General features: G+C 32.9%; 1 protein-coding gene and 1 long non-coding RNA gene across 3 annotated transcripts in view; one reads left to right on the forward strand and one right to left on the reverse strand.

Moving 5' to 3' along the window:
* LOC110833034 (inactive tyrosine-protein kinase transmembrane receptor ROR1) overlaps nucleotides 1-20,007 on the reverse strand; it is a 227,107-nt gene extending 207,100 nt beyond the window's left edge. The window contains exon 1 of one of the 2 annotated variants that reach the window (XR_015536739.1): nucleotides 19,518-20,007. The gene's annotated coding sequence lies outside the window, so the exon portion shown is untranslated. The remainder of the gene's footprint in view (nucleotides 1-19,517) is intronic. The other variant, XR_015536740.1, reaches the window with a different exon arrangement.
* Nucleotides 10,456-12,977, forward strand: LOC110833002 (uncharacterized). Its single transcript, XR_002544116.2, has 3 exons — nucleotides 10,456-10,591; nucleotides 11,268-11,286; nucleotides 12,337-12,977. It is a non-coding gene; the product is annotated as an uncharacterized LOC110833002 (long non-coding RNA).
* Nucleotides 20,008-21,015: the final 1,008 nt, after the last annotated feature.

Genomic DNA, 21,015 nt, shown 5'->3' on the forward strand with positions numbered 1-21,015 from the left:
TACACGAGTCCAAATTGTTGTTTGATGTTTTTTCAGAAATATAACTCCAGCAAGACTCGTGAATTTTCTTTTCCCACTCAAATCATAAAATTCACACCAAACGTCGACAACATTAAAATATAAACGCAGACGTTTACTGCAATTATTTACTTTCTGTAATCTCAAATTCTTTGATATTTACGTGTTTTGTGTACAGACAAAGCCCTGAAAATGATTTACAATACAAGGCTTATTTTCCTTCGGAAACTTAATGAAAATATGCGCAATGAAAGATGTGGCCTCTACAAACAAGCACAAATAACTGTGTAATAAATAAATTGGAAACAGCCGATAATCGATACATATCGCAGTTTCATATATCATTTGCATCCGGAGACATGTAGTTTTTTTGAATGGTTAACCACGGGGTCAAACCTAGTTAGGAATGTGATATGGGGCAATGTAACTGGTTTTAAAACAACGCAACACGATATCATCTAAAGGTACAAAGTATTTATTCTAGTGTCATTAAATGTAAATTATGTAATGGACTGAGTTAGACTTATACCATGACGAAAACATGAGAATAAATATTTAGACTATAATTTAATCACATATTGAGGTACACTTCTGTTATCAAATCAAGGAAGATGAGATAGGCGGAGATATTGCAAAGAATAGAACTTTGACTGGATTCTTTTAGCTTTGAGGAGGTCTCATAAATGTACAGACTTTCTCCATTAACTGGGTAGCTATTAGCTTCACCTAAAACACGTTGTTCCATAGAATTTATTTTAAAGCTTCCATTTAAAGGCGTATATACCGCATGTCCAGAGTTGAAAATATGCCCAAAGCCTACATTTAATAAGTCAGTTGTAAGACAAAGCATCCTGTTCTCTGGAGTGATTTGGGTTGTAGGCTATATGAAGGGGTTATGTAGAAGCTGTTATTGGTGGTGGTGTGCGCCCCCTTAGAACCTGCTATCTTCACAAAACTTGATTTAGGTACGTCGAACAGATGTTTCAAAAAGCCTGTAGCGTGGGTAGTAAGAAGTTGCCCCCGAAGTTGGGAATGGAAACTCCCTTGGTGTGGGTGACCTTATGTAGGCAGGAAAAGACTCTCAAAGTAAAAGTGAACTAAACTCTGTAGCTTTTCTAAAATTGTGGGAATTAAAAAAAGTGATGACATCTAATTTATGGATGAAGATGGCAGCAAACAGCTCGAAAGGTTGATCAATATCTGCCAAACTACGTGTTACAAAAGCTATTCTCATATTCGAAACCGTGAGAACCTAAAATCTCACCTGGATTATAAATTACTGTGAAACTGACAACGTTAGGGTTCAGCCAGATGATAATATAATACCTAATCGAAATTCTTTCTAAATCGCAGAGTAAATGGCAGCATTACTGAAATAAAAACAATAAATAACTATTCTTACTTCATGTTCCGACGAATGGTCTTTCGATGTCATTTTGTGAGTGGGGGGGGGGATAATTCGAATTCAAATGTAGGCACTAATATCAAAAAAGTGATTTTATTAATACAAGTTCACAAAGGCCCGTATCCCAAACTTCGCGTATGAACTCATCATACTTAAAGTGTCATGCGTAAAATTCTATTAATGCAGTATAAAATGAGGTTTCTCGTTAATATCATATGAAAAAATGTGAGATATTTTGGTGTGCTTGATAGGAAATTATATTAGCTGCAGCACAAATGTATTTTCATTCATTACAGTAAAAAAAAACTGAAATTATACACCTAAAACACTCCGTCTATACATCTGTTTACTTATACCACTTTATCACTGATCAGCTCATATATAAAATGCATTTGTTTACAAGAAGTAGTGAACTTTCCTACATTTTATAGTATGGCGAGTGTGATTCATGAGACAGGTTGAAAAATATACATGGATAAAATATAAAAAAAAAACTTTTCGACACAATCAAAGACCACACTGATAAAAAAAATGGATCTGCTATGTTTACACAATACACAGCGAGACAGATCCCTCAAAGGAATTGTAAAATACGGAACATATGGATCAAGGAATCAAAGATAAATTTTAAAGAGACACAAAGAATCGAGGCTGTCGTAACAGATTAACGTATAACAGCTTCTGATGACGAGGAGGAGATAGATTGATTGATTGATTGATTGATTGATTGATCTTAGCTTACATAATGGCTTTGTTTAATCTACAACCTACATTTTGTAGCTTAAATGCGTCATGTTTGTGTTGATTAAATATATATTTATTTTCACAGTCTATACACAAACGTTGTAATTAAATGATGTTGTTAAAATTATATAATATTAAAACATTATGTAGTATAAAATATTATATTTTGGCGCTTTTTATCGTAAATACGATTTTACATTATTTAGCACTTTTTTACGACATGTTTCGATGGATAAGACCTCATCTTCAGGTTTATATCAATTTTATAATATTTTAAAATTATTAGATATTTTTATGCAATGTATTATATTGATCTGTGGTTTGTTTGTAGATTTTCTATTTTTATGATGAGTTGTTTGTTTGTAGTCAGACGTTTATTTTCTGTGGAATTAATGTTTAATTATTATCATGAAAATGAGTATGGAATTGACATAGGAAATAAATAAATAGAAATATAAAAGTAAAATATAACGAAAACATACCAAGATGTGTTGGGTCACGTTTACATACATAGGTAAAGAAACCAAATACATAACAAAAATATTTAAAACAAATAATATAAAAGTCGCCTTTAGAACAAATAACACAATAAAAAACATTTTAAAACAAAAACCACAATTAGATATAAAAAACCAATATGAACAACCAGGCATATATAAGTTAAAATGCAAAGATTGCCCACTAACTTATATAGGCCAAACAGGACGTACATTCACTCAAAGATACAAAGAACACATAACAGCTATTAAACATAACAAAGAAAACTCAGCATATACAAAACATATACTAAACACTGGACACTCATACAATAAAATCGAACAAACAATGGATATTATAAAAATAGTTCACAATAAACGACACAGAGATACAATAGAAAAATATTACATACAACGAACACACAAACAAAACATTGCACTAAATGATAACAACATACATCTAAGCAATCCCATCTTCAACATCATACAGTTCCTTTACCCAACCCCGTGAAACAACTTTCTCCTTACATATATAATAACCCTCATCAACATACGTACACCAGTTACAGATTATCCTCACCAGCTATCAGACGTAAGTCACTCCGCACAACACATCTTGGTATGTTTTCGTTATATTTTACTTTTATATTTCTATTTATTTATTTCCTATGTCAATTCCATACTCATTTTCATGATAATAATTAAATTATAATATATTAATAATTTTAATTGTTTAATAGCTGTTATGTGTTCTTTGTATCTTTGAGTGAATGTACGTCCTGTTTGGCCTATATAAGTTAGTGGGCAATCTTTGCATTTTAACTTATATATGCCTGGTTGTTCATATTGGTTTTTTATATCTAATTGTGGTTTTTGTTTTAAAATGTTTTTTATTGTGTTATTTGTTCTAAAGGCGACTTTTATATTATTTGTTTTAAATATTTTTGTTATGTATTTGGTTTCTTTACCTATGTATGTAAACGTGACCCAACACATCTTGGTATGTTTTCGTTATATTTTACTTTTATATTTCTATTTATTTATTTCCTATGTCAATTCCATACTCATTTTCATGATAATAATTAAACATTAATTCCACAGAAAATAAACGTCTGACTACAAACAAACAACTCATCATGAAAATAGAAAATCTACAACAAACCACAGATCAATATAATACATTGCATAAAAATATCTAATAATTTTAAAATATTATAAAATTGATATAAACCTGAAGATGAGGTCTTATCCATCGAAACATGTCGTAAAAAAGCGCTAAATAATATTTTATACTACATAATGTTTTAATATTATATAATTTTAACAACATCATTTAATTACAACGTTTGTGTATAGACTGTGAAAATAAATATATATACAACCTACATATAACAAGCCTTTGACTGTCACTGGAGGATATCCACAAAAGCAGAGTAGGTACAAGTCGGTAGTGGCCTATTTTAATACATTTCCTCGACATTTTGCAGAAGGAAATTTGCAGAACTACGAAGAACCAGTACCAGCCTAGATTTGAAGCTGGTGTCATACTAATGGGAACCCAGAGCGTTATATATGCATTCATTTCTTCGGCAGTGGAAATATAAATTTTAATTTTAATCTATGTAATGTAGTATTTGAGGCAAATTCAATGGCTGGCATCTCATTAGTCACTTTATAGCTATATTCACGGCATGTCCTTGCTTTCTCTACGTATAATTTCGCCAACGTGAATCATTAACAGTTTATCTCCGATGTTCCCCTTTGTTATATTCCATTTCTATCACTAGTAGCATCAAATTCTAAGAACATTCTGTAGGAATGAATCTGTAGCCGGAAACATCCACGCAACGTACATGAATGTAATTCGATGTGACAGATTCCTGTTACAATCTTTCAGGGAAACACGCCCCCTTCATACGACGAACCCAATTCGAGCAGACAGCCATTGTCAGGCCCGAAATAACAAGATTACGAAAAACAAATATGAGCATGGAAATTTGAGACGAGAAACTATAATTGCAGGACAGTCCTTTTGAGTTTATGGTCTACCACAGATGAAGCTACGCTTTTCTGATTCTATATCCACGTTACATCTGGAATATTTACCATATAAATACGTAAACAGACATAATAAATATAATAAATTTATGTACCGAGTACCCTCTTTTCAACCTGAGGATAGAAGCAGATATAGCTTACGAAACGTAGTCTTCTTTTTTTTTAAAACATTAACTGTTCCTTCTTCTAGTTGTAATATCTTTTTGAAATTATTTTATTGCTTATGGACCAGTGATACATCTCACAATTGCTGATCTGTGTTTCTCGTAGTGACAAGCAAATATGTGAATAATGGACAGATGCCACGACAATCGGCAGTGAGATATACCAACGGAGATCGAACGTGGCCGTGTTAGTATGAAAGCCACATGCCTGCTATTGTATTAGATAACGCAAATATGTCCGGTTCTGAACATCCAAGTTTTCAAAATCATAAACGTTTTGAAATCAAGTCTTGCAGGCAAAGTCTGACACATAAACAAAACAACAAATTATATAAACTATATTTAAATAAAAGCCGTAGGACGTGGGTAATATGTAAATTCAATATCGAGTTTCACAAAAAAAAACAATTTAAAAGACAGTATTTAGGGAAATATTAACCTTTTACTATCCAAATAATTTTTCGTTTCCAAAGTTTCGTTCCAAGATGAGCTTTTCAGAAATTTGAAGGGGAAAAGAATTTATATTCGTTATTAGCACAGCATTCCACTACGTCAGCAATTTCTGAACAAACATTAAAGATGCCGGAATAGGTTTGGAAGAATCCAATAGGCACATTTGCAAAGCGAGTTATTTATAGTACGTTATACAGCGAAACCTCCAGCATACTTACAACAGATGGGTCCTCCCGTAGGGTTAAAGCTGAACACACAACGTCTATGTAATCAGGGATTCCAAACATTTTCCCAACACAAGGCCAAATTCACAGTTGCTTAACGATTCAGTTAGAGTAAGGTTATAAATTTAAAAACTTTATCAAAACTTCATGGCAATATACGAGAAATTCTTCGTACTACGAACATTTCGGCATATTAATCAATAAGTTATTTTATATAATTTAGTATATATTTATTTATTATTTCAGTCTATACACAAACTTAGTTTTTAATGTTGTTTGTTAAAATTACAATTAAAATTTAGCGCTTTTCATTGTTATTTCGATGTTACATTTCAGCGCTTTATTATTTTACGACATGTTTCGATGCTATTGCATCATCCTCAGGTTTTTATTGTTATCTTCATCTTTAAAACCAATATATATTTATTAATGCAAGCTTTTATTGATTTATTTGTTTTGTAGATTTCTTTTGTAGGTGTTCCTTTTGATGAAAAGCGCTAAATTTTAATTGTAATTTTAACAACAACATTAAAAACTAAGTTTGTGTATAGACTGAAATAATAAATAAATATATACTGAATTTTAACACAAACATGACGCATCTAAACTATAAACTTTATATAATTTGTCATAAGTCAGATATAAGCTTCCGTTTTTGCATGTCTTCAAGTGTCTTACAGTTAACCACGTACTGGGTCTTAACTTTATCCGTTAAACCAAACAGTTCTTCACAGATACATCTACTGTACGTCGTATAACGACGATTAAAAAAAGTCTTAAAATACAGGTAAAAATTTACGTCATACAAAATGATACAATGATATATTAAAGTGTTAAACTGCCAATCAATAATGACGGTAAAATTAAAATTAAAATTATTTCCAGAGAGATCTAAAATCCGATAAAAGTATTATCATGACGTATTCCAACGAAACCAAGCTACCAAATTACCAACATCTGCTTATAGAACGCCTCGGTCTGCCACACGATTGAATACAGTAAGAAAACCGTAAAGAACTTGACTTCAAAAGCTTAAACCACAGAAGCAGATAAGGTATTCTGGATAAAATTGCGCATATGAAACTGAGATAAACCACATCAAAAATAACGTGTTTCAACCGGAGCGGTCATAAAAAGTCTTTCTACTTATATTTCAGGAGATCATACTGAAAATAATAAGTCCTCCCTGGCTATCAACCAAGTACAACGCCTTGCAGATGTAAGGGGGAAATGGAGTTGTACTTCGATCTAACATTCCTTATTGAATACCATGACGCAGTTGCTGGAATGTTGGTTAGGTTAGGTTAGATGCAGTTTCAGTTGTGTGAGAAATGTCATATTCATGGATTTAATTCATACATCAGAGGTGGTAATACGATGACAACAAATCAGGAGAGAGTGTAGGCCATAACGCGTTATAAATTATAAATACATCAAAATGAAATTGTCCGACAAGAGTTGTAGTTAGATAGAAGTAGTCACTGTAATTCCCCCAAGAGTCGTGTGATACTTTGTTTTGGTAAAATGATTTAATCCAGCCATTTTGAAAAAAAAAAAAGGCGTTGGGACAGAGGACTTTAAAATTCTAGTGTTATAGGTCCATAGATCGACCACACAATCCAACTAAAATTTTAATTCTGGCTTTGTCTTTCAAAAAAAAAAATCCTTTCTGACTCTTTACAGACAGCATTGTAATCAGCAGGAAACCTTGAATACAAACTCGACCAATCACAAGACTCTTACTTAAACATAACAACAAAAGAAGTCTACATATGTCCACGCCCAACCTGCAAGAGCATACTTAAAATAATGTTTACTATGAAGCAGAAATTCATTTCTCAGTAACTCTACCTTATCCCCCAACTTCTTTAATTATATTTCATTCCTTGTTCCACTCTAAAGCCAAGGCGATCGTCGAAACGTAAAACTTTTATCACAAAAAATGTAAATGAACGTGAAAATTATCACACGAAAAACCATTAAGTCCAAAACCATTATCAGCCAATTTTGTAGAAAATTCTCTATCATACTGTCAAGTACGAGTTAGTAATAAATCAGCCACAAAAAGTGGAATTTCCACGTGAATAAACAAAGCACACGAGAATTTCGCGTTAAATACCAGTAAGTTAACAGTTAAGATATCTAATTCGTCAGCAATTTCAAGTTCGGCTGTCACTGATAACAAATAATTTTTATATAATACATTATTCATAATGGTTTAATTTTCAAATTAGAGAGTTTCATAAACAGTGATTCTAGTGTGTTATTTTATATAATTATTAGTGTTACCGATATTTTGTTTTTTCGAGGTCCAATTGATTCGATGATTCTTATCGTCGTCTAGTGCGTGATGACAGTCAACTGTCACACAAAAAAACACGACACAACTAAATTGCCATCTAGAGCCACGACCTTAAGTTTTAAATGCAGTCGCCAAAAACGATAAAACATGTACAGGAATATGGACGTATTTTCAAAGTCATAAACATAAAAAGACTATACTTGGTAATGAGACACTGCACATTATCAGTGTTATGACGACAACCAATAGCGAGTTATTTACAAGACATTCGTGACTTAAAGATACAGACACTTATTCATTATAACACTGCCCTATTTCCGTCAACATCGGCATATATTTGCATTATACGTATTATTAAATATATTAAGGACGCCACGTTTTTACATATCCGGTCTGAATACATTAAATAATAATGCCTTAAGTGATTCCAGCGTGTTCATTTGTATTATAGAAAGAGCCATTTAAAGCATATTTAATGAACTTCCAAAGAATTTCTCATTTACGACGCTAAAAATTTGAACAGAAATGGGTAATAGATTTTTTTTGTTAAAATTTTCTAACTATAACAGAACGTTAACAGCAGACATTTAAAATTTATGAAGACTTTATTTTAAATTTTAAAAAATATATTAATAATATCGGTATGATTAACATTAAAATTTAAAAATATAATTCTGTTCATAAGTAAGTCTGTCTAAGTCTCACGTTCTGACTATTCTGAATTCTAATCACAGCATTAAATGCAAAGCAAAATTAATGTCTTCAAGTCGTAAAGCCCTTCTTCAGAATCTTACAGTCGCTCAGCTAGTCCAAATTCGTTGTATTCTATAGAAACCAAAGGTTTTACTTTCGATCGGGACTTGACATCGTTGCGAACGAGATAAATACATTCAAGCTCTATTTAAGGTCCATTTTAATATTATCTTCTCATTCTCTTCTGGTGCCCTCAAGTGATGGTGTGTGTGTGATATTTGGTTCCTGGGTTGTTGCGCCGCGTAGTCTGGTAGAAGATTACCGACGTTTCAGAGCTCCTTGCTACCTCCATCAACAGTTCAATCGCCCTGATGATGGCAGCAGTAACCACTTCCGAAGCGTCGGTCAACTTCTACGAGGATGCACGTGGCAATATTCCAAAAGACAGCTATCAGCATATTTATGTCAGGGCCGAAATTAAAAATAGGAGAATTCTAGAATTTGAACGGGAAAACCAACCCCCACGTGTGACGTCTTATCTCGTAGTGTCTGTGACCGAAATGCATACTAAATAATGGCATGAAAATTCGAAGATTAGTGAACTACTTGTGAAATGTAAGTGTAGGAAATAGGACAATATTTAAATAAATAAGATAATTAATGTAGGCTTGCGAAGGGACGCGTGTAAACTGATTTGGATTAAAGCCAGCTTATGTATTTCTGTGCGAACATGAAACTTTGTGCCCCGTAAAACAAGGATATTTACTGCGTAGCAGCTGAATATTACCAGCACTACCACGTAGAATTTTGTGTTTGAAACGAATTATCTTTGTATTGTTATAAATGCATTGAATTGAATTATTAAGGAACAATGCAACGCTATTTCACATACGCGGTGCAGTTCCACCCTTCTAGACGAATGCCAGAATAATTCAATCAAATATATATCAGCTGAAAACGATACTCCTGTAATGTTTGATATCACAAAATCGACAGAACAATGACCTAACACAAAACCGTTCACTGATACCATCTACATATTCTCCTATTACAAAGCTCCTAATATATCGGTTACCAACCCGCGGAACACCGAAATGTTTTGTGTGGCCCGCGTATTTTTTTTTTTTTTGTAATAATATACCCATATAATGGATTACTCAAGCAAACGCTGTTTCAAGTATCTGATTTTGTTAAAAAAAATACTGAGTGAAATGCTTTAGTGTGCCTAATTCGATTAATTTTTATAACGTTATGATGTTTTAATAAATTGATTTCAATTAATTATTCGGTTTTGTCCGTCTAATCACAATTATATTTAAAATTTAAAATTTACAAATAAGATAATTAAATTATCATTTTATGTTCCACATCGAATAATCGATTTACATTTGGAACATTTTTACAACATGTTTCGGTTTCATCGAACCATCTTCAGGTGTAAAATTTTATCAATAATAATCATATTATTTTCACATATTGGAGCGAATGTATTGTATGGAGTGGATATGAGCATCACCAAAAAAGCTATACAACAGAAATTGTAGTTGAGTTTTAAGTTTATTGATAAAATTTTACACCTGAAGATGTTTCGATGAAACCGAAACATGTTGTAAAAATGTTCCAAATGTAATTCGATTATTCGATGTGGAACATAAAATGATAATTTAATTATCTTATTTGTAAATTTTAAATTTTAAATATAATTGTGTTTAGACGGACAAAACCGAATAATTAATTTAATATTTGATTCACGATATGAAGCAATTATACTATCGTATAAATTGACTTCATTTATAACCACGAGGCTCCAAAGTCTGCCCCATGTCTGGATGAAATAAATACAGATAGTAGCACTCGCAACACGCAAGCGCGAGTGGAACTACCATATCAACAATTACTGAAGGAAAAAAAGCCTTGCTCTCCTTATCACGTGACTACTTGTGTTTTGTATAAAACTCAGCGGTTGTGAGCGAACTTTGTACTCTCTTGGCCACAGAATGAAGGCGTGCGTGATTTTCTTCGCTACTATAATGTTGTTGCAGCTCCTACCACAGGTAATCCACGTCATATTACAGCAGACTCACGATTATAACTAAATTTAAAAATTAATTTATATAATTATAATAAACTCTAGAACGTTCAAAAATAAATGCAGATGCTATGAAATTTAATTTAACAAACACAAAATAAATATTTGAAGTGAAATCACCAAGTCCCATATTCTAACAGGTCAGAAATTTCTTTAACTGTAATTGGGGAGAAAATTCACCCCCTCCCCCCCCAATAAAAGTTTATAAAGACCTTTTAGATGCACTCTAAATACAGTAAAGAGATTAAACATTTTTACGTCTGTATCACGTAAGTGTAATATAATATTAAAAAAATCTTAAATTGTAATAATAATTTGTAGGTACATATAAAATTAATCAAACTTCCCTTTTATAATGATATCCTAAAAATGAAACGTAAAGTCTGTTAGGTTAGGTTGAAGGTTTGTAATGTAGAATACAACGTTAAAACGCCAAATTAAAGAAAATAAACTAGTTTTTTTTTCAAATTAACATGTTTTACCAGAATTTGCATTACACTTATTTTCGCAGTAAAGTATCACATTTAATAAATTTTGCCATTAACAAACCCTGACTGTTATTTTCATTATGAAACCTAAAAGTTGTGTTCAAAATCTACTGTTTTGTACAAAATTCAACGTGACATTGTTTCTTGTTTCAGGATGTGCGAGCGGCAATAGGTAAGCATTTTCAAAAAAAATAAACGATATTATTCTCAATATGACCGGACTGTGACCTTCTAAAGCCATAAGCTATGTCAACTTTAAGAGACCCCAAGGTCTAAATATATATTCATTATTATTATTATTACTACAGAGAACATTTCAAAATAAACATGAATCTGGCGTCAATATAAACATTGTTATTCAAAGATGACTGTGTAAATTTAAGCTGGACATTGTCCACAAAATAGATTACTTTCAATATTAAATTATTTGGAACAATTTTAGACCAGCCACATCGTTAAATTCTGAGCCTACTGAAACCTCAAGTCCGGCACTCAACTTAAGCAAATAATAAAAGACCTCTATGTAATTTCGTACAGTACATCAATGTTCAAACAAAAAGAAAATATAATTTAAAGTATTTCTGCTTCAATAAGGATAAGTTGATATAATTGCGTCATATTGTGAATTAAAATTTAATTATTCGTGTTTTTTTCCCGTCTAATCACAATTGTACCAAATATGTAAATGATATTTTAATATCTTATGTATAAATTTTATTTATATACAATTGTGATTAGACAAAAAAACACGAATAATTCAATAAGGATGTTTAATTGAAGGAACTTTTGTCGTGACGTACCACATTTATAATACGATATGGCAAACTATTGTAGATTTTAAAAACAGTACATCAATTCTTTGTCATTACAACTGAAATTCACAAAACTATAAGCTGTTACTAAATGAGGTCAAATTTTTATGTTGCAGTACTTATAATATTAATTCAAATCAATTTTAAACCAGTAGTAAAAATATGCCAAATTTACTTCAACAATAAATAACAATTCATTTTGAAATTTGTGGATTTCGTACTCTTTTCGCTGTAAAGTAGAATTATTTCCCTTAAACAACATGAATCAAATAATATTTGTAATGGTGAAGTGTTGTTTTCTTTGCGGTACGGACTGAATTCTTAAATATAATTTACATTAGCTTCGGCTTCATGTGGTTAAAATACATTTAAGAAATATGATTTATGATGTATTCTTGGTCGGCTTGCAGCGTTAAAAGGCGTGCGATGTCCAAAGGACCCGCCTGAAGGTCCCGGGTGCGAACCTGCCTGCGCTGCAAGAAACTACTCAGGTGGAATCTGCGGGGCCTTCAATCTCTGCAGCTGCATTAAACCAAATTAGCTTCTGCCGAATCTTAGTGAAAATGTACAACGCACAGTCGAAAGCACGTTCACGGGTTGACCATTATATTTCGTGGACATCGAAAAATTTACACTTAAAATGACAAAGATTTCCGCACACCATAATCCGATGTTGAAATAAGCACGATATTACTAAGGTTTTCAAGTGCATTCAGTGTGAACTGCACAATAATGTTTGCCTTCTTTATCCCTAGTCTATGGTTTGTTTAAATGTGATGTTTATATTTCATTTACTCACTCTGATAACACACTTGATAAAGCTACTTTAATGAAGAATCAACTAATCTTCACGTAGCAGTTCAATAAATATTAAAACAGGCTTAGGTTTACATTCATACCTAAGGAATTTTGTTAAAAAATGGTTTAGCGTAATTATAAATTGTACTACGGCAGGCTTTGCTATGACCCAAAGGTGTATAAGAGCAGTGATACAATATTAACATTCTAAGTTAAATTATAATAATAAAAATTTGACACCAAAAATTTACAATGCAGTTCAATCTTTGATATTCAAAACCTACTGTGTTTTTTTTTTTTTTTTTTTACGAAAATAGCTTCAAGAGTACTCAGTATTCAACTCAAAATTTGGCGTTTCAAGTTCCTTTCTCCTTTCCCATCTCCTGTAATAGCACACATTTTGAATTGAAAGATGTTAGAAAACCACATTTGTCCTTAATATGAGCAGGCAGTTTTGTTACGATCGTATTTGTAATTAAGATATAAAACATTCTGTGTATTTCAACTGTAATGGTTGCAATTCAAAATCTTTTGTTTTCACAACATCTGTCTAAGAATTCAAAGACTAAGATATACAAAATAATTTTAACCTTTTACTTTGCATGTGTATGAAATTTGTCTGTAAAAAAAAACAGTGGTTACTGTTTTTTTCTTCAAATTTTCAAATTGGTAATTATTTACTCAAAAAGTGTAGCGTAACTGAAAAAAATTCCAGGAGTTATTTAAACAGGTATATGTTTTACATTTTGAAAAACTTAAATTATAACAAGGTCTTATGTAATTTGGTATTTTATCACGTGAATGACAAATTACGTCAGTTTCATTTAGGTACATCCATTAATTCTGAAGTTTGTTTTGTTATCAATTAATTCTTGCGTGTCTTCAAAACAACTAAGCAAATACCTCGTCATTTTACATGTCATACCAAAACCACAGTCAAACGAAACTTCACTCAAATAAAAAATTCAGGTGCCACAGAATTACGAAAAAATTTCAAAATTTGACTCAGCGTAACCCATATGAAGCGAAGTCTGACCACAGATAAACGGAAATTGTTATCATATGTAACTAAAAGGAAAAGAATAATTTAAATAAACTGTCAGTTAAATTATCTAATTTTTTTTTCGAACTGTGTTGGCTGGAATCATCCAAGGACAAGTATTCCTGTCAAATACAAACCGAGTTATGTTCGACCATCTACAAAAGGTCTTCATGGCTTCTCCACTGCCACTTTTACTAACAATAACATTTATACCACGTACTTCTGTCTTGTCATTTAGATTATAAATATGTGGGACAGTGTACTTAGCGATGAAGTTCGTATATGAAAGAGAACATTTTTGAAATTCCATAGTATTTCATTACAATAAAGTATTATTCTAGGCTATTATAGGTTTCCAAGTCTACTAAGCCAACATTCAAATCACACCACAAAATATCGACATAAATATCATCACCGCTTTGAAGTTAAATCCCATCTAAGAACTGTAAACAAATTCAATTTGAAGATATCTGTCTTCTGGGTTATTGCGCTGTGTAGTCTGGTCGATGTTAACCAACGTTTCAGAGGTCATACTGCCTCCGTCATCAGGGCGATGAGGCAGTATGACCTCTGAAACGTTGGTTAACATCGACCAGACTACACAGCGCAACAACCCAGAAGACAGAAATCTTCATACTCTGATGACGGAGGCAGTATGACCTCTGAAACGTTGGTTAACATCGACCAGACTACACAGCGCAATAACCCAGAAGACAGAAATCTTCATACTCTGATGACGGAGGCAGTATGACCTCTGAAACGTTGGTTAACATCGACCAGACTACACAGCGCAACAACCCAGAAGACGGAAATCTTCATACTCTGATGACGGAGGCAGTATGACCTCTGAAACGTTGGTTAACATCGACCAGACTACACAGCGCAACAACCCAGAAGACAGAAATCTTCATACTCATCGCCCTGATGATGGAGGCAGTATGACCTCTGAAACGTTGGTTAACATCGACCAGACTACACAGCGCAACAACCCAGAAGACGGAAATCTTCATACTCATCGCAGTGAGAACCTCAAGTCTTACAAATTCAATTTGTACCTCAAAAGTAAATAAATCATGTCTCTGTTACAAATATCGGTTAGTTAATAATCGCTGTTTATTCCAATAATCATACAAAACCCAGAGTTACACTCTGCTGTCAAATTCATAGTTATTTAATTATAAATCGGGTGGGATATTTGTAAGAATTCAAAATATCCAAACTACTGATTCACTGTTCTCGTTCGGTTCTAGTGCGTTATTTCTCCTCTACTAAAAAGAAATATTATTATATTTCATTAACGTGTTATATATTTCTTTCTTTAATTTTTATCTTAAACACCTCGAATTTTTTCCACAGTTGTCTCTGGCATCTGTAAAAAAAAAATATTCTTGAATTTTCGTTTAAAATGAGTTCCCTGTTTGTGCCACTCACTTGTACCAGTTTTGCTCGCAACAATATTCTATCCGCGTAGACGAAGCTAAATCATTCACTGCTTACGTTTTATCTTATAATAAGCTAGCTTAGCTAATGCAAAGTAATATGATAATTAAAGACACATTTTCTTTAACTAATATAAGCAAAAGTAACCTTCATAAGTAGAAGTCTGTCACGACAAAATATTTGAAAGAGTCGTGGACGTTATCCATAATCGACTTATGTGAAAATAAAGGGCATGAAACGTGGTTTAAAATCCATAATAAAATCTTAAGGTAACAGATTATATTAACACAGGAATAACAAAACATAAAAATGAATTTATTTGCATTGATTATCGCCAAGTGCTGACAAATTTTATTAAATTCTGTCAGGCCACATCTGAAACGTAATCACAATTGTAAATAGTAAATTTAAAGACCAACGGAGTAAGATAATTGGGAGTATAAAACTTAAGTATTAAAGGAAAACATAGCTCGATAATACTTTATAAATTCCGCACTGACAAACACGTGATTAAACCCAGAACTTCGTAATAAAAAGCTACTAACAGCTTGAGCCACCGCGTATTATTACGCTTATTTAGAATCACCGAAATAAGAACGAGTTGGTGAATTGACCTCTACTTCGACGTAGGAATGTTAACAAAATGTAAGATATCTCACCGCTCTTTGAATCTATGGTCTATATCAGTAGTATTCAACCTGGGGTACGCGAAGACATCTTAGGGGGTACGTGAAATTTTTAAAAATATATATTATTTTATGATAAACACTGAATAATCGGTAATGTAATTTATTTAATTTATTTTAGATGTAGATTATATACTATGTATAACTTGAATTATACACCAACAACTTTGGGGTGACAAAGTTGAAGAGAAATTATATCTGGGGGGTACGCGAACAAAAAATTTTGAATAGCACTGCTCTATATCACTTCACATTTAAAGCTAATGATACTTTAGATTAAAAGATTTTTAATAACAAATAATACGCTAAACGACATAGCACTAAAGAAAGGAAGAAATACACTTGTCAGGCAAGTGTTTCTACCAGACTACAGGGTAGCCATCTTCAAAACAAAATTATTTAACTCATAAAGAGTACGGTAAGTCGTATGTGATGGAAAGTATTTTGTTACGCCCCTTGTGAGGACTTGTATGTCGCTGGGGGTCCCTTCAACAGTAGGAACGTCCATCAGAAGGCGAGGAGACTCTCTCGTAATTGAGGACATTACTCAAATTCTCCTGTTTCACGTACAACACGTAAGGTCACAGTGGCTTGGAATATCACACCAAGAGTTACAAATTTAAGGGAAACAAACTAGATATTGTACAGCCAGTCCCTGTGAGACCGTGTACGGGAACCCTGGACAGAAATCAATTTATCAATTTTAATTAAACCGTTTGCTACCTAAAGCATTCATATAGCCAAAGTATCAGCGTTTGTAATTTGACGATCACAGAAGAGAATGTCATGACCTTCATTTTTCAAAATCGTGACGATGACCGAAGTCAACAAAATGTATCCCCCCCCCACGTTTTTCTCCCCATAAATTTTCACGTTTAATGGCTCTGTTAGGATTTGTGATAAATTTTCAAATATGTGAACGAGAGTACAAAAATAACGAATGCATTCACGAAAGATTTAGCACAGAATAAGTCTCAGGGACGCTATCATTTCTGGTACGCATAATAAAACCTCTGGTTTTATACAAGAGTGAAATAATTTTATACGGAATGTTAAACTTTTCATCTAAATTCGCTAATTTACTAAGTGCCAAAGCTGACGTATGTAATTGTTTAGTTTATTAAAATATATTTACTCAATTCACTGAACGTGTGTATACATACATTTTTGGGACATTCTGTACGTAACGCGATAAGACGTATTTAACGCATCGCATCTTTCGTAATTAAACAAAAATAAGTAACTATTTTAATGTATATATATATAGTGATTTGTTGTACTTTTTCAATAAAACGTGTGTTTAAGTAATAATTTTGGTTTTTTCGTTCATTCTTTATGGACAAATTTTCTAGCCTAACAATACGCAAGAATTTTTTTAAAGTTAATCACAGTCCATGGCGCAGTGCAAGAAACCATATAGAAATGGTTTAATCTCAACAAGCAAACACACTAGTTTTGTAATAAAACCTGACTTTACCAAGCAAATAACAAATGGACCAAGTTTAAATGAACCCTGCTTGAATATTTGCCACAATGTCCACTTCTGGTAATGAGAAGGGACACAGGTGGTACATACAAATGCTTGTCTTGACACATTCATAAAATTTCCATGCCTCTCCATACTCTGAAAATTATCTGCGAAGTACACTGACTGATTAAAACCTCTCTTGGATATATAAATATATACGAATGATTGCTTATTGTACCCCTGAAAAGCATGTCTGGTACCCCAAGGGGTACTCAAGCCACAGTTTGGTAACCGCTGTTCTTTCTAGAGACGAACAAAGAACATTATTATAAAGCACGTGTATTTAACATTAATCTGCGAAAAAAGAGTAATGTAGGAAAAGCTTTCTAATAATAGGATAACAAATATTAATTGAATTTATTTCGTTCATAATTTATTTTTGGTGTTATTACCCGTTAGAATATGATCATATACTTTTCTTTAGATGTTTTTATTACGAGATAAGTTTATTTGCCTACCCAGGTATTTTTTTTAGTTTAAGGAGAGATAATTCTGTATACACTGTTGCCAACCAATTCAAACTTTGTATATAAGATAGGCTTTCGAATCAGGTCGTCAAACAATATAAGAGGGCGGGGGATTAAACTTTAAGCCCTGAGAAGTGGTCACGTTCTATTTTCATGGTAAAACTTTCGCAGAATTAAAATTCTTCTTCTGTCATGTCATACAATCATCCACAATCTCCGGTACTTTTCTTTCCCGTCAGGACTGACTCATACATTAAAACATTATACTTTACATTTTACATAATACATTACATGAATCTCGTCATTGTTTCGGGACTGTGGAAAAAGTACGAACAATGTTTAATTCCAAAAGAAAAATAATTTACGACAATGAGATGACCAGAATTAATGTAATAACTAAACTTAACCACATTGTTGACATCGGAATTAGATACAGAATTTTCAATAATCAAATTAATCGTTAAGTTTCTCCTTGAATGAACACAAAATACAGAAGGAAATGAATTTTCTCAAAATTGTAATGGCAGGTATTGAAATAAAACGAGTGAACATGTTAATGAACCTTCTTCGTATTCCACAAAAAAAAATTGAGTTCGTGAGCTAAGCGAGTTTTTGCTTCTCCGAGGATCGAAGTAGGTTTTATTACCATTATTCCGAGGCTTTCTATAATAAGACCTAAGAAATAGAACTACAGCAAAAAAAAATGGTGATTACTGATCTTCGCGTATTATAAGCGCCCGCAAAATTAGAGACATCGCGTATTATAAGCGCCCGCAAAATTACAGACATCGCGTATTATAAGCTTCCGCAAAATTAGGGACATCGCGTATTATAAGCTCCCGCAAAATTAGGGACATCGCGTATTATACGCGCCCGCAAAATTAGACATGGCGCACAACCACCCACTCTCGAAGTTATAACATTTAAACTCGCGAATTCAATGTGTATCGACCTCATGGCCACCTGAACAGACATTCGTTCTTATGTCTTGTAAGAAACTATTTTGTTATGTAAACCTGTTTAATAAAAATAAAACCTTTGACCTGAGACTTCAATCTCAAACGCCAATGGAATATTTTTGTAAGAATACACATCATAAGTTATAGCATCGCAAACGAAGTGTGACAGGCAGACATCACACAAGCAGCATTCCGTCACGTGATCGGGAGTCAGTGGTGATGTAATGAGTTTCAGTAACGCAGAACAACCACTTCACACTCACTACTAAATAACTGCAAATAGGTAGCGCACTGGAAAGGAACCTTTCTATAACCTAAAAACAATTTGATGAAAACCAGGCAACGCTGTTACTCGATTTATGAACATATACATGCTGGACGCATACGTCATAGACATGTAGGCCAATATATCAACACTTCAATTAATTTAAACAGTGATGTTATACAAGCAAAGAATGTTGGTATATTCTATAAGCTCTGAAGTTGTTTATGAGACTACAAAGTACGTAATCGACTTCACAATCTACTACGATACCCATAACAGTAACACAACAATCGAGCAATCAACATGTTTACGTGTCTACCCAGATGTCTGTGAACTGTAATACACCCAAGTCCTTAAACGAAATAAGACCTTGACTTGCTCGTAAGGTTACTAGAACTGCACTTACCTATAATGTTGATGTCCTCGGTCAAGAAGGGCACATGGAGCAGCGGCTTCTTCCATATTAGTAAACACGCAAACGTGACACTTCCACAAAAATGTTGAGAAATCTTCAGACGAACACAAAAGTTTTCTTTTCCACAAAAATAAGTCACACTATTAATTGCTTTCGAAAACAAACACTGTTCTTGTTAAGCCACATTAATAATAAATATATACAGCGTTAACACGTAATTTTCTTAGGTGCCGGCAGGTGGCACACAGATGCCTCAGATAAGACTACGTCATGTGAAAAATTTATTGAATATGTCACGTCGCATTTTATGACATATGACTTCCCAGAACATAACAGAAATATATTAAAATCATGTTCTTGAATATTATCAGTGACATTGATGCCCAATCTGACAGCTCAATTATCCACATAGTTAATTACACAACTAATTATATAAAAACTATATATTTCACAATGAGTTGCTTGCAAACTTCAGAGGGTAATTAATTAACCTTTCGAAACAACTTACTGTCATAGGAAATATCTAAATTGGTGGTACGTGCAAAACAGTACTAAGACTTCTGTGTAGTAACTCGACTGCAGTTTCCTGGAATGGTGATGATAAACGCAACTATGAACCATTCGGTCTTATTTGTGGGGATCTAACCTAACAGCGAAAAAGTTTCAATTTCAAGCACACCTGGTTATATTCTAAACTGTAAAGTGTATACGAAAACGCGTATTATGATACGAAATCACTCGCTTTAAACACTTACTCACAACCACCACTCACTCTCAGAGACAAATGAACGAACAAATACTGACGAAGAGTTTAATAAGGGAAGTTGAAAGATACTCCACTCGACAACAGCAAGAACAGATTTGGTAGTTTTGTTTAAGGTTACTCAGTACATATAAACTGTTGTATATGACTAAACTCTTCAATATAAGATACCACTGATTTCTTGCAGTGAAGAAACTCTGGACAAACTAATAATTTGAAGTGTCTGTCTGTCGTTCTGTTAAAGCATTCCAATTCAACTTTTAAAATCATTAAGCATACAAAAGGACGTAAATTTATATCCACAACTCCAAATCCCATATTATCGGAAATATTTCGAATTCAGCAGTAATTAGTTTGACCTGTGACTACTAAATAGTAATCTACAGGACTACACAGTGTGTCCCAAAAATATTTATACACATATCAAATGAACAGAAATGAAAACATTTTAATAATGTAAACCATTACATACGTCAGAATTGGTGTTCAAAATGGCCACCGTTAACTTCGTGGCAGAGTTGGCAGCGATGAGAAACTAACTATAATATTAACTGTAGAACTCAAGGTATAGGAGCCCGTATATAAAATAGTTTCATGTTTTCAAAACATCATTTAACTCACAACTGTAATCCGTTTGGTGTGTAAAATATGGAGGTGTTTTTAACACTGACATCGATATTTTTAATTAACCATTTCACTCGCATCGATTTCGGACTTAATTTTTTT

This window comes from Zootermopsis nevadensis, unplaced genomic scaffold (genome assembly GCF_977971745.1).
Source record: "Zootermopsis nevadensis isolate Lab colony 2312 unplaced genomic scaffold, Znev_1.0 Znev_ptg000023l, whole genome shotgun sequence".
NCBI classification, from domain to species: domain Eukaryota; kingdom Metazoa; phylum Arthropoda; class Insecta; order Blattodea; family Termopsidae; genus Zootermopsis; species Zootermopsis nevadensis.